The following is a 14756-nucleotide window of genomic DNA, read 5'->3' on the forward strand; positions in this document are numbered from 1 at the left end:
ATGTTACCAATACATGTAACTCCATACAAATTGCAAGAGTCATTACTGGGCACATAGGGGGTGCTGCATACAGCACTTCTGGCTGACATCAAAGATTGAAACAATACTAATTTCACGAACTTTAATCATACTTTGACTTAGGAATGAGGTCCTTCCCATCATGGTATTAGAAACCCAAATGATTTGGAGAAATTAAAAAAGAGAGAGAGAGAGAGAGCGATTGCAAGATGCACAACATTTAAATGATCACATTGTTTGCTGTGGCTTGTTCAGTTCCCAAATGTATAATATTTTTTCTGCATTATTGAATGACTGCTTTTAAAATGCTCCCAACCCATACCAGCTTACTGAGTCGTGCTAAGCTTAATCTTACACATTACCATATAAAAACCTTTTTGTCTAAAAGTACATGGCACAGAACACTCACACACTCTTCACATACAAGATATGCACAACAGTCTGTATCCCCTTACCTAGCCCTTACTCTATCCCTAATGCAGAAACATTCAATGCCTTTCCAAACACAAGCACAGATGCACAACACTAAATATATCTATTTCCCTAGCCCTTATTCAACCCTAACCCAAAAATACACACACACACACACACACACACACACACACACACACACACACACACACACACACACACACACACACACACACACACACACACACACACACACACACACACACACACACTTTAACCCCTTTTGTTAATGCTTTCAGTATGTCCTACAGTTTCATCATTAGAACAATAACCCAATTACCATCATGCAAGCACATGTCACACAGCACACGAACATTTAGTGTTCCTGCCTCAACAAATGAGGAACTGAGGGCTTTCCATCAAAAAAACACATCAGTAACCTGAACCAAAATATTATCTGAGAGGTTTACTGCAATCATGTAGCATATATATAACCATACCTCTCAACCCCTCACAGCGAGAAAGCTGGACAAAATCATAAACAAAAGTGGGACAGAGGCCCAAAAAGAGGGACATTTTTAAAATATTGCTGTTACAAACTTAGAAAGTTGATAGAATAACAGGTTTTGCTTTAGTGTGAATTTTCTGAAGGGTATGAATGATGTTGTAGACTGGGTAATTCACTTATAGTCATACAAGTTATTTTATATTCTATAAGGCATTTTGTTAGTTGAACAAGGACATTTTTGCATTAGTCTATGGTTCTTCTCTGGGTGGCGACAGTAGTGTCAGGTTTTAGGGCCTAGTAATGATGTTTGCTTAAACAAGCTGTACCTTTTGGTTGTTTTAGCACAGTGGCATCATTCAGTTGTAAACAGAAGATGTATATGAGAAAGATGGAGTCAAGTTTAATTCTAACTTAAGGTTGCAGTTTTCATTTTAGGAAATCTTACTTTCAACAGCTAGTCTTAGTTTACTTTTATTTATTAGTTTATTTAGTTATTTAAATAAATTTGGTAACCAGGAAAGAATATTGTTCCAGGTAGTAGGCGGTTCCTAAGCATGCAGTCTAGGAGACCATTGAGGAGGCTGGCTTAAATTTTCCATTTTCAGGGTTTGCCAAAGGAAGTACATTACTTAAGGCTGCAAAACCAGAATAAGTCACATATAAGTCATACAGACATTAGAACAAGGTTATATGATTGCAATAGGTCTTGCATAAGAAGTTACAAGGAATATGTATTACCTTAACCTAACAATATTAACATGCACTTCTCCAATAACATGTATACATTCGGCAGGCCTGATTTTGTTAAACTCATTGTCTGTTAAAATGCACATTTGATAAAAGAGACTGAGACAGCAGTTCATTCTGTTTAGAAAGCGAACATTCAACAAAGTGAATTGCTGCCAAAAATATATATTTGTGTGTGTGTGTATATCTATATGTGCTTTACACACACACACACACACACACACACACACACACACACATATATATATATATATATATATATATATTATATATATATATATATATATATATATATATATGTATGTATATGATATAGATATTGTATATAGTTTACAAACACTTGTTCCTATCTCACTGTATATAAATATATATATATATATATATATATATATATATATATATATATATATATATATATTCACTTCAGAATGTCAGATTTCCAAAACTTCGAATTTCATATGGTTGAGATCATATCATCTAAGTTTTGAAATCTTGAAACTCTGAAATGAATCTAAAAAAAATACAAAACCAAGTTTCTCAATGTTTTTGCAGGCAGGCAACCCCCCACCCCCCCCCCCCCCCACACCCCTGCTACTTAAATATACCAACTCAAAGATCGCACTACAGCTAGGAAAAGGGAGATCTCCCATTCCAACTGTATGCAGATCTCTGTTCAGAATTTTGAGATTTCAAAACTTCGATCATATGGTCTCAACCATATGGAATTTGAGATTCTGAAGGGAACCCGTGTACATATATATATATATATATATATATATATATATATATATATATGTGTGTGTGTGTGTGTGTGTGTGTGTACACACACATTTATACAGTATGCACTTTGGATAACAATCATTTATGCCTAGAAAACATACTAGAGTGAAAAAACATAAATTGAATAAAATAACACTGGTGCATTTGCAGGTGTGTGTCATAAAGATTTATGAAATCACTGAGGTGAGTATATTAATTGTAAAATTTCCTAGGACCTAAAACTAATACCCAACAGGGTCACTCATATATGAGAAACATCAGGAAGTTGAAAAATGACTCTAGAACATCTGAATCAGCAATATTTAAAATGATTTTTTTTCTACTTGCTTATGTCTTTTCCTCCACTACGATCAAGTATAACAACTCTAACTCATTGCACCATTCCGTTCCCATGAAGAGGTGAAATGAGGCTGCAGTCTGACTAACATAAAGTGGAACATTTTTTAGTCTCTAATTCCACCAAATGTCCTCATACAGTAAGTTGAAATGGTTACTACATATGAGTTTCATTACATGTGCATGACAGCAAGGTGTCATGGATGCACACTGAGGAGTTGGCGGACTGTTCTTCCTTCAAACATCCACCAAAATTTAGCCATAACATGACTAGGTCCCATATTAGCTATTTAGTGCTATGATTCTCTATGTACCCATGTTGTTATAGGGTCTTTAATAGAGTCACTTTAGCTCCACACAGAAATATGCGCATATGTACGGATGCACTCTTGCATATCAGTATCCATACCTGCACACACACACCCACGCGCACACACACACACACACACACACACACACACACACACACACACACACACACACACACACACACACATCATTCGCTGCCTCCCAGATCAACTGAATGTAAATGTCACTCTGTAGTTGCTAGTTTTTGCTTTGTACTTAGATATGCTAACTACCCGGTATGTACCTTCACAGTTTTCATTAATCTTCTTTTTGTATTTCCCCATGATAACAATGGAGGAGTCCAGTCTAGTAAGTGGCATGGAATCAGCAGACATGCACTTGGTCAAGCATGGGTAGCATCCTCTGGAATTTGGATTGCATAGTTGTTGTATGTAGTGGAAAGGTATACATGGGTAGATACCTTGAACAGGATTGTGGTGTTTGTTTATGGTAGCTCCATCATGCCCGTTACAAATCTGAAATGTGCCATAGATGTAATGTGAGGTTCTAACTGTGCCGAAGTGAGAGTAGCAGAACCTCGTGTTTATGAAGGGGGCAAAATGAAAGTTGTTTTCTCAACTGAAGACTACTTTCTCTGACAAGAGGAAACATGTTCATTTTGCACAGTTTTCCTTTGCTTGACGTGTGTATGTGTCTGTCTGCCTGCCTGTATGGGCATCCATGTGTCTATGGTTATGTTTGTATGGGTTTAGCTAACCCCCTACTCTGAAAGGTACATTGATAGGCCTGCACTTCTCTTCCAAGATGCCACAGCTTGTGCATCGATTATATAAAGTCTGTGCAGCAGGAGCTGTGGTGAGGCTCCTCCCTACACAGAATTCAGTTTTTATTTGCATGGCAGAAAGTGTGGTGAGGCTCCTCCCTACACAGAATTAAATTTTTATTTGCATGGCAGGAAGTGTGGTGAGGCTCCTCCCTACACAGAATTCAGTTTTTATTTGCATGGCAGAAAGTGTGGTGAGGCTCCTCCCTACACAGAATTAAATTTTTATTTGCATGGCAGGAAGTGTGGTGAGGCTCCTCCTTACACAGAGTTCAGTTTTTATTTGCATGGCAGGAAGTGTGGTGAGGCTCCTCCCTACATAGAATTCAGTTTTTATTTGCATGGCAGGAAGTGTGGTGAGGCTCCTCCCTACATCGAATTCAATTTTTATCTGCACGGCAGGAAGTGTGGTGTGGCTCCTCCCTACAAAGAATTAAATTTTTATTTGCAATTTCAGTTTACTTCTTTTAAGAAGTCTACAGTCAGGGAAGTGAGTGATGGTGTATGTGTATTCAGTAAACTGACCCAAAACTGAAGCAATTATCTTATTTTTAGAGGTATCGATAATTTATTTCGTTGATAGTTTAAGATCACACCACAGGGATTCAACACCCTTTCCTTGTTTTCACCTTAACATTTTTATTGATTTCATATAAGATACTCCAGAATAACCCTATGAAAAATTATGCAAATTAAAATTCATGCATTAAGGTACATCAATAATAGAAATTACAATAATAGTAAACAAATCAATCTCATCTATAAATATAACAGACAGAAGACAGATACAGTTATAATATCCTTTTCAGATATTCTGAACTGAATTGCTTTGCCTAACACTCACAGTACTATCACAAACAAAAAGAAACATTTTTCATTGAATCCATTTGAGCAGGGTTCACTAGAAAAAAATTCCACTGCTTACTTAAGTCATTCATAGCATTTCTCGTTTAATTAAGTTCATACCTACAGGTGTTCTTAACATCTCAAAAAAGAAAAAAGTAGACAAGCTGTAATGAATATGATGTGCTCCAAATGTATAAAAAAGCTCATTATAGCGAATATGGTAGTTATGAGCCAAGTAAAAGGTTATTTTGCACTAAAGATAACTTCAGTGAACTCAGTTACAGTATAAGTACTACATGGATAGCATGGCTACAAGGTTTGAGATAGTTGTCCAAAAGGCTGGAATGTAAATGATGTTACAGGTGCAAACAGACTCCCTGGGATTCATTAATGCCTACACTAAGTGTACACTGCTCTGAGTGAAGAGACAACACAAGCATAACTCGCAGCTTCTTCCTCCTAATTTTAGTTTTCCTACTGTTTTTCCTTGCAACCTTAAATATCAAAGAGGATTTGTGAAAGTTACCACAAAATGTAGACCACCCGTACACTTAGCGTAATCTTTCTGAGTGACTAAAAAGCACAAAAAATGTGGTAGGGATGTTCTTCTTACTGTAGACAGTGAATCTGGCCCTTTGTAATGCCTTTTGCACAAATTTAAGAAAACTTGTTTCTGAGAGAAGAAAAGCTCCACCATGCCTTGAATGTGCCTTTACCTCCTGCATCACTGAACTTGATTTAATCAGGTCCTGTCTCATTGCACGTTAGGGCAAAGGAGATTCTATTCCCAGTGCAGTCTTCACATTTACTAAGTGTACCCCTGAATAATGAAATGGCACATTCCTTAAAACTAGTATCACTGTACTGGTCCCACAGATTATACAGCCCAGGAATGCACAGCCATCGACCATTCCGCTTAGTTTACAGTTCGATGCATACTGTTGTGTTTATAAAACCAGTGGACATGTCTTTTCATTGCTTAATTTGAAAAAAATAAAAATAAAAAATGTGATGATGTTTTGTTTTAAAATCCATCCTATGCAGTCAATTCACATCTGAATCCTGTAGTAACATCACAAACAGCCAGTGTTATCCAAAGAGTTTACTAGACAAGGGGAAACAAAAGTAGATTGATAGGCTTTTCTTCTGTATCACAAAAACTCTCACCTATGGACAATTTACATTCACCAGTCTGCCTGCAGCATGTCTTTGGGATATGGATGTGACAAGAAAATAGAATACCTGCAGAAGCGACACACAAACACAGAAAGGGCAAGTGAACTCACCACAGAAAGCACTGCAACCAAGAATTGAACCAGGAACATCTTGTTGTGATGTGTCAGTGTTACTCATTACACCACTGTGCCACTGTCTTTTAAGATAGCTTGTCTCGAAGAGCTAGCAGTAATCTGAAGAGATCATGTTTCTGTATTTTAATTATTCTAGAGGCATTTGGAGTAAAAGTAAAAAGACATGTTGCGATTTTATCTGTGCGATAGGAAGAAATGGAAAGAGATGATCCGCTGTGGCGACCCCTAACGGGAAAAGCCGAAAGATGATGATGATGATGATGATGATGTCCTTCCTTACAGTAAAATTATTTTTGCAATGCATGCATTAATCGAATCTTTTGCCAAGTGCGTCCAGTGCAATTTCCTGCTACAAAAGTAACAAGCCTGCTCACAGCCTTCAAAGGATGACAAATTGCTGTGCTTCAATGGACAACAGGAGAAAACACAATCTCTTATTTCATGTTACAGCAGGTCAAAGCGTGCTATATTTCATGTTTTGACAAGTGCCGGAAAGAGCTCATTTTCTGAATTTCAAATAGGTCAGGCATTTCCTGCTTTATGTTGTTTTTCAAAATTTATAGTCTATCACTGTAGCCATTAGAACTTCTCCATTCAACAGACATCTGCTTTCCTCAGTCAGATTTGTAGAAAGCATTTTCACCTGATGAACACATTTAGATCCCAACTTCATAACCCAGATGCAAGTCTTTAAGATCACAGTATTTCTTGTGGGCCCTGAATACCCCCCCCCCCAAGTTTCTCATTTTCCCCACATTACATTTTTTTTTTCCTTTGCCCTACAATCTCCTCATGGATCTCATGCATGGTTCTGAACCTGTATGAGCGGTGTTTGTGAAAATGTTCAATTCCTGCATTTCATACTTACAACTGCAGTGATATTTATATCCTGAGATTGGTACAACTAATGCCATTCTCTGCACAGCGAGTCCTTTGTATAAACACTACTCACTTAAGAATGTAAGTGACAGTTCTTTAAACTAAGTATTTTATATAAGAGTTCTTCTGTAGACTCACTAAAAAGATTATACACCCACATACCCAGATATCAGTGCATTGATACCATAAATGGGGAGTAGGTGCCATCTTGTATAGCAATGTGCATGATGGGATACCTGCTGGTGAAAGTGTAGAGGGACTGGTATTGTCACGAATTTTAAACAAACGCTCTTTGGATTTTCTTCTGTTAAATGTCATGACTACTGCAATATTTAAGTTTCAATAAAGTACTTTGTTCATTTTGTATCCTGTATTCTGTGAAATTTTGTGCATATCTGTTTTTGTGCAAATTTGTACCTGGGCTGTACCCAGAAATGGCCCACTTGGGTCACTGTTCTGCCTGGTTAACAGATTCATAATTAAATAAACATGCTTGAAGAAGAAGATACCATCATCATTAAGAGTGACTGCTGATGGTAGTGCAGAGTTGAAGATTTCTATGAAGGAAAATATTTAGAGGATGATTATCAGTGGGAAAGGAAACATCACCAAAGATGGTCGGCTAACTGCTGGAGTGGCACAGGTGGAAATGCATGGAACACAGAAGGAACTGGCAAAGGGGGGTTTAAGTAGTAGGATTAAGGTCAGAAGAGAAAGGGCAAAGCTAAAGTAAAGGTTTAGAAATTATTCTAAAATGTACTAAAGGAAGAGAAGGAGATGTGCCAAACAGGATTCACCATAGAATCCTTACATAACTAGCGACAGCTACTAGAGGTAACCTGTGTAACACCTCATGTGAGAAGGGTAAGGTACCTGAGGGTTAAGAAACATGCAGGTGGGCTCTCATCTTCACAATGGTAACAGTAAGGCATAAGCTGTAAGCTAATGATTTGTCAGTTTAATCTCAGTGATAAAGAAGAATCATCGAATCATGTCTGAGGGGGAAATTTGTAGAATATGTCGTGGCTAGTAGGGGAAAGAACCCAACACTGCATGATCAGTTTCTGTTTGTTTTACATACAGGGATAGAATATAGATCAAAGCTGACCACTTGCAGGCTCAGTCTAGGCTGCAGACCACAACAATGTAAGTAAATTACATATAAATCTAAGTAGCACACATACAAAGAATTTGCAATGAAGCATTAGGGCATTACAAATTGGAGTCTGTAATAAACAAAATAGAAATTAAAGGATTAACTGTGGTGTTATCTTAAAGTGCATTGGTCATACTCAGAAGCAAATTTAAATAACAAAGCTTTGGATTTGGACATAACCACTTTACCATATGTGATATAAAAGTATGCAGTTCTTATGCAAAAAATGTGTTGTTTTTGCATTCGACTTTGTTGATAAAGATGGCCCCTGAAATATTTTTTGGAGCTGAAAACCCACTGACAGTCCTTCCCTACTTAAACTAATGCATAAGCTACTGTCCTTCTATGCACCAAAATGAGTTTCTTTCTACCTGTAAAGACAAGCTATCAACTAGATCTTGAGGTAGAATACCTTAGACTGCAAATTCAAACTTGATAATGTGGTAGTGTACTTCATTGTAAATAAGATGCTGTTCTCGTAACGGATTAATGTCTTGCTTACCCATAATGTTGTGCAGCTGTATGTAAATAATTGCCTGTTGCCTACCATGACATTATTTGTGGGTGTGATTATAGAGAAATAATGAGTAAACTTTGAAGCTAAAAAAAAAAAATCAAACAAACTATAATCTTCAGCTTTTGCCAAATCTTTTGCAGCTTTAACATGAGGAGTATAACTGACACTGAAGTTAATTATAAAGCAAAGATACACATGACCAATACACTTTAAGTTGCAGCCATCAGGAAAAAAGTAAAAAAAAAAGATAAAGTCTGTATGCAAAAGGTGTATTTTTGTATATATATATATATATATATATATATATATATATACATATATATATATATATATATATATATATATATATATATATATATATATATATATATATATATATATATATATATATATATATATATATATATATATATATATATTTACAGGCTGTGCCCTGTCTAGCAAAGGGCAAAGGAAAAATCAGTATGCAAAAGATTAAGTGGTGAAGTGATAGCATGATCTGAGATGGTGCATTTGAATTTGTTTTATTTAAATAGATAACTTAGGCCTTTTACTGTTGCCTGACTGGAGTAGATGGAGAGGTATTTTAGGTTTGGAGTAAGAGGTTGACAGAATTTAGGGGCTACAATAGAAAAACTGGGGACTAGAACAGAAAAGCTGTGACTGTTGCAGTGAAGTTTTGTTCAGGGAGTCTGAAACACAGGGCCTGAGTAGGAGTGACATTTGTGATTGCAAGATGGGATATATAGAAAACATTTGAAGAAAGGGGATGAAAGTGTCCTCATGTAGCAGTTTAAATAATGATCTGAGTAAGAGATTGGTTAATTGTTTAATGGGCAAATTGGACTGCATCACTATGTTTCTTGTGTTTATTGGAATATGTTAATTTTGACAGTGCCTAGACTGGAAAGACATCTAGGAGGTTGTCATAATGTGTAAGTGAGCATGTTTATGCTATTAAAAACTAGTGATAGTTAAAGTGCTCTGTTCAGACAATCTGATGAATGCAAAAGTTAATTAAGAAATGTTTGTTTTTTGTGATGTGCGAGTTGGTGTGTGATGGAAGGTGGACTAACTACAACACACTATTAGAAAACTATGATCCGCACATAGAGTTAGTGTACACAGCATCCTGGTTAAATGATTATATAAAAGCGAAATGCATTTTAAAATGAAGCAGAGATTTTACTAGACGATTTTCTATGGTCATTTAAAATATGATGCGGAATTGGTATCTGTTTATTCTGAAAACATCTTATAAATAAGCTGAGATCAAAGCATTTAGTAGTATTTTTTTCTGTACCATTCCTAGTCTGGTGTGGATTTTTTATACTAGTTTTGGAACCACTTGAGTGGTTCTTTTAGTCTTACAGACTATATTCCGTTGTTAATGAAGTCTGACTGACAGTCAAAGATGAGGGCCTGTAAAGCTGTAACATCCAAATAATGACTGAACCATGTTAGTGCATATGAAGTTAATTGTTTGATTAAGTCTTGTTGCAGGATTTATCCCAGTAGAGATTCCATGTGTTTTTTTTCTCTTGCTAAGATGCCATACATTTCAAGATGTTCTTAAAGATTGCAAAATGCTTTTGTTTCCATTTGTGATTTGGACAGATATGGATAGGACTGGCAGAACTGGGACTGGTCATTAAGGGTGTTTGGTTTGTAGGGATGGATATAACATTTTCTTGTTTCCAGCAGATAGGACATATGGCCCATGTTAAGGAGAGATTGCAGCTAAGTATGATGGACCATGGGAGTAGCTATTACTATGATGCTATGACAACACACCCCTTAGAGTAGGCCCAGTAGTCAGGGACTTAGGGACACACATAGATAGTAATCTAACCTTTGATCATCATGTGTCTACAGTGGTGAGGAAATCATTCTGTGTTGCACAACTTATAAATAAAGGTATGGCATCTAAGTCCAAGGAAGTCATTGTTTCACTGTATTCGGCATTCACTAGACCTATCACTGAGTACAATGCATCCTTTGGTATAAACCTTACCAGGCATATCCAACAACTGGAACATCCACAGAGGTTCCACACTAAAAAATACAGGACGTAAGTAATATTTCCTATGCAGACCACCCCAAGGCCCTATCTCTGTATTCTGCCTTCTACAGGCTTTTGAGGGGAGATCTATGCCTGGCATACAGGGCATTGTCAGACCCCACTCTGATGGACCTCCTGCATATCTACAAAACAAACAGCACCCGAATTACCCATTCTAAAGACTTAAACCTTGCTTGTGGTATAAATAGGACCTGCTGGAGAGATAGGTGTGTATCCCAGAGACTACCCCATCTATGGATCAGGCTCCCCATACATGTAAAGCAGAGTTCCTCCCTAACCCAATTCAAATGCAACTTGGACAATTGGATAGGAAACCGGAAATTCATCCCTGGTTTGGCACCTATGTCTCTAATAGGCACAGGTAACTTGTAAATGGTTCATCTCCAGGCCCATGCTTACACTTATCAAGGGTATCAGAACTTGTCAGAGATTTGGGATGCATGGCTAGGCTTAAAAAGGGCCTTATGGTCGTTAGCCTTGTAAATGCCTATGAACCTATTATATAATACCTGGGGTCTAGTATGTCCAAGTAAGATCTTTGAGCTGGAGGGGGTGAGATAAGGTTGCATAAACTTCCATGGAATACAAGAATGCAGAGATCATGTAGCACTGGCTATACTATAGTTTTAGGATTTTTAAGTTCTATGATAAATTTGGTAGGTGATATTTTTAATGAATGTACAGCACCTGTCAGTGTATAATCTGAATCACTGATTTTGAATTATTGATATTTATGTCTGTCAGTTTGTGCTATGCTTTTTTCTGTCTGCAAGGCCATTGTCTTCTTTCTACAAGTTTTATTTTATTTACTTATTTATTTGTTTAATTAGTTAAGTGAACTCATCCTTAATCTGCTCTTTAACTGTGAACCAGACCCTAAGGCACAGAAATGTAATACATACCCTGGGATTCACTAATGTCTACACTGTGTACACTAGTGAACAGAACAGTCTGCTTCCTAATTTTAGTTTTCCTACCAATTTTCTTGCAGCATTAAATATTGAGGGAGATTCATAAAGGTTACCACAAAGTATAGATTACGTGTAGACTTAGTGTAATCTTTCTGAGTGACTAAAAAGCACAAAAAATATGGTAATGATGTTCTTGAATACAGATCATGTATACTTAGTCTAGGTGTTAATGAATCTTGCCCATATTCAAAAGAAGAAATACCCAGCAATGTTAAAATAGGAAATTTCATACAGAAAAAATACTAGATATACAGCAGTACAAATAAGTATTTTATATATATATATATATATATATATATATATATATATATATACACATACACAACATGAATTAGCAACATAAAGTAATACATAATGTTATGTACATGTTATGCTTTTTTAGGCTAACTGAGGTACTCAGGTTGTTGGTTATATAAATATGTAATCTTCTTGCATATTAATGCATTTTGCATAGCTAAAAGGGCTTTGTGAACTGGTGCCTGCCTGAAAATTGTACTTCTACAAGCTGACCCACTCTCATTTCATGAGTTGTATAAGTTTGTAAGTTTGTTGGTAAGTCATCTGAGTACTTGCTGTTACAGGCAGCACACACACACACACACACACACACACACACACACACACACATACATGCATGGATGCATTCATATATATGTACAGTCCACAGCTCTCAACTGTACAGATTTTAACAGAATGTCCAGATTTTTGCCTTGTGTTTTTTGGTCTGTTCTTCATAAAATTTATGCATTTCTGGCAAATCTGGGAGGATTGAAGTCACTAAATAATGACATACATTTGAGTTTTGGACTTTGTTTCCTTCATAAAATGTATGCTAATACAAATCCGGTTATTCTAGCAACTTTCAAAGTTTGTAACAGCAATATTAAAATGTGTCCCTATTTTTTGGGCCTTTGTTCCCCCACCCCATTATTTTAGGCTTTGTCCAGATTTCTTGCACTAAGAGGTTGAGCGGTATGATGTGCACACGGGCGCGCGCATACACACACACACACACACACACACACACACACACACACACACACACACACACACACACACACACACACAGTGTTCTTTTGGCCATAATGAAGTGTTTATTAATTATTGCCAATAATTTTGAATTAAATAGATGAAATGCATGATCAGGATTTTTGAGTTTTTTTATTTCATTTTTCAAATGGTGTCAATTATGTCTAGTAAATATGCATATTCTACTGTTTAGGTATGTGCTTATGCACAGATAATGTTGTGGGGAGTTTTTTTGGACTGTAGAAGAAAATAGGTGAGTGATCACTAAATGAGCATAACCAGGTTTTAGTGAGGTTTTAGCTCTTTGGTTTCATCACACTTATTAGTTACTAAACAACCAAGAAGCAGTATAGCACACTCTCAATGCCACCACAGATCCAACAACACTTTTCAAGCAGCTGGTAAAATAAACAAAAATGTAATAAAATAACAACCTAAAAACTAGTATAGCAATGAGATTTAGCGCTTTCATCCACCATAAATGTGGACTTCATCAGAATGCCATACTTCACTTTCATTTCATAAAATACCCTTACAAAATGTAGAGAAAGGTTATTGTGGCTATTTCCCCTTATAGACGTGGGTTCTGAACCACATTAAATGCTATGTGTAGCTTTAAATTATGTGAACCAATTGTAACTTTCTATTGGTTCGTACCCAAAGGCGCCTTTTTAGTAAGGGTATTTTAATGAAATGAAGGAGAAGTATGGCATTCTGATGAAGTCCACATTTATGGAGGATGAAAGCACTAAATCTCATTACTATACTAGTTTTTAGGTTTTTATTTTATTAAATTTTTGTTTATTTTACCAGTTGCTTGAAAAGTGTCGTTGGATCTGTGGTGGCATTGAGAGTGTGCTATACTGCTTCTTGGTTGTTTAGTGTTTGGTGTGTACAGCCGCTCTTATTAGGCATATTAGTTATACATAACAAAGTCCCAAAATGAAAAAAATGAAATAGCACAATAGCTGGACCAAGTTTTTTTGCAAGGTGATTCTGATTGTTGATTGTAGGAATTAGGTCAACTCTGTTTTGTGTAATCCTATGATATTTATGCAGTTCTCCTAGTATTAAAGTATTTCTATTATTCACCATCAATTATAGAATGTCAGTGATGGGTTTCTCCATAATGGTAAGAATACATATCGGACACAAGTATATTACAGTTAAATATTGTTTTTACATGATTGTTTAAAGCAGTTTTTTCTAGTGGTACATTTGGGTTGGGTTAGGCTGGGTTTACTATAGTTTCTCATAAGCTGAAGTGAAGGTAGCTATTGCAGAATTCTGCTCCTTGCAAGGTGAAAAGGAAATTCTGATTTGGGTTTTATCCACGTTTTGGTGACATTGCAGATGCCTGATTTATTATAAGCTAAGTAGTAGTTGTTCATTGCAGTACTGTGACTAGGAAATTGTGTTTGATGGAGGTGGTTTTGCTTAGAAGAGTGGGATGTTTATATTATATTAGATTAGATTAGATTAGATTAGATTAGATTAGATTAGATTAGGAGGTGCAACACTCTCATCAAACTAAACAGACAAATGAGAGGACAAATAAAGTCTACCAAAGCCAAATTAGAGGTATGTTTGGCCTTCCAGGCAAAGGAGAACCACAAAGCATTCTTTAGCTATGTCCACAACCTCAAAGGCAATACACAATTGTGTCCAGAGCTCACTGTAAATGGAGCCACCTATACTGAGCCAGAAGCTATAACAAACCTCCTAGCTGATAAATTCAGCTCCAACTTTACTCCTCTCTCCCCCTCAATCTTCCCTCGGGAAATATCAAATATAACTCCCCCTACTATCACTAGGGAACAAGTCCTTAATGCTCTAAGACCAGGAACACTGCATAAATAGCATGAAACATGACCTATCATGGCCTCTGGAATTACTATTTAACTGTAGCCTTCAAACAGGCTTTGTGCCTCATGAATGGAGAAAGGCAACAGTCATCCCTCTGCACAATGGTGGAGCATCTACAGACCCTGTAAACTACAATCCCATAAGTCTCACTAGTCTTATATGTAAAA

Source organism: Protopterus annectens, chromosome 7.part0 (genome assembly GCF_019279795.1).
Source record: "Protopterus annectens isolate FY-2018-M chromosome 7.part0, PAN1.0, whole genome shotgun sequence".
Taxonomy (NCBI): domain Eukaryota; kingdom Metazoa; phylum Chordata; order Ceratodontiformes; family Protopteridae; genus Protopterus; species Protopterus annectens.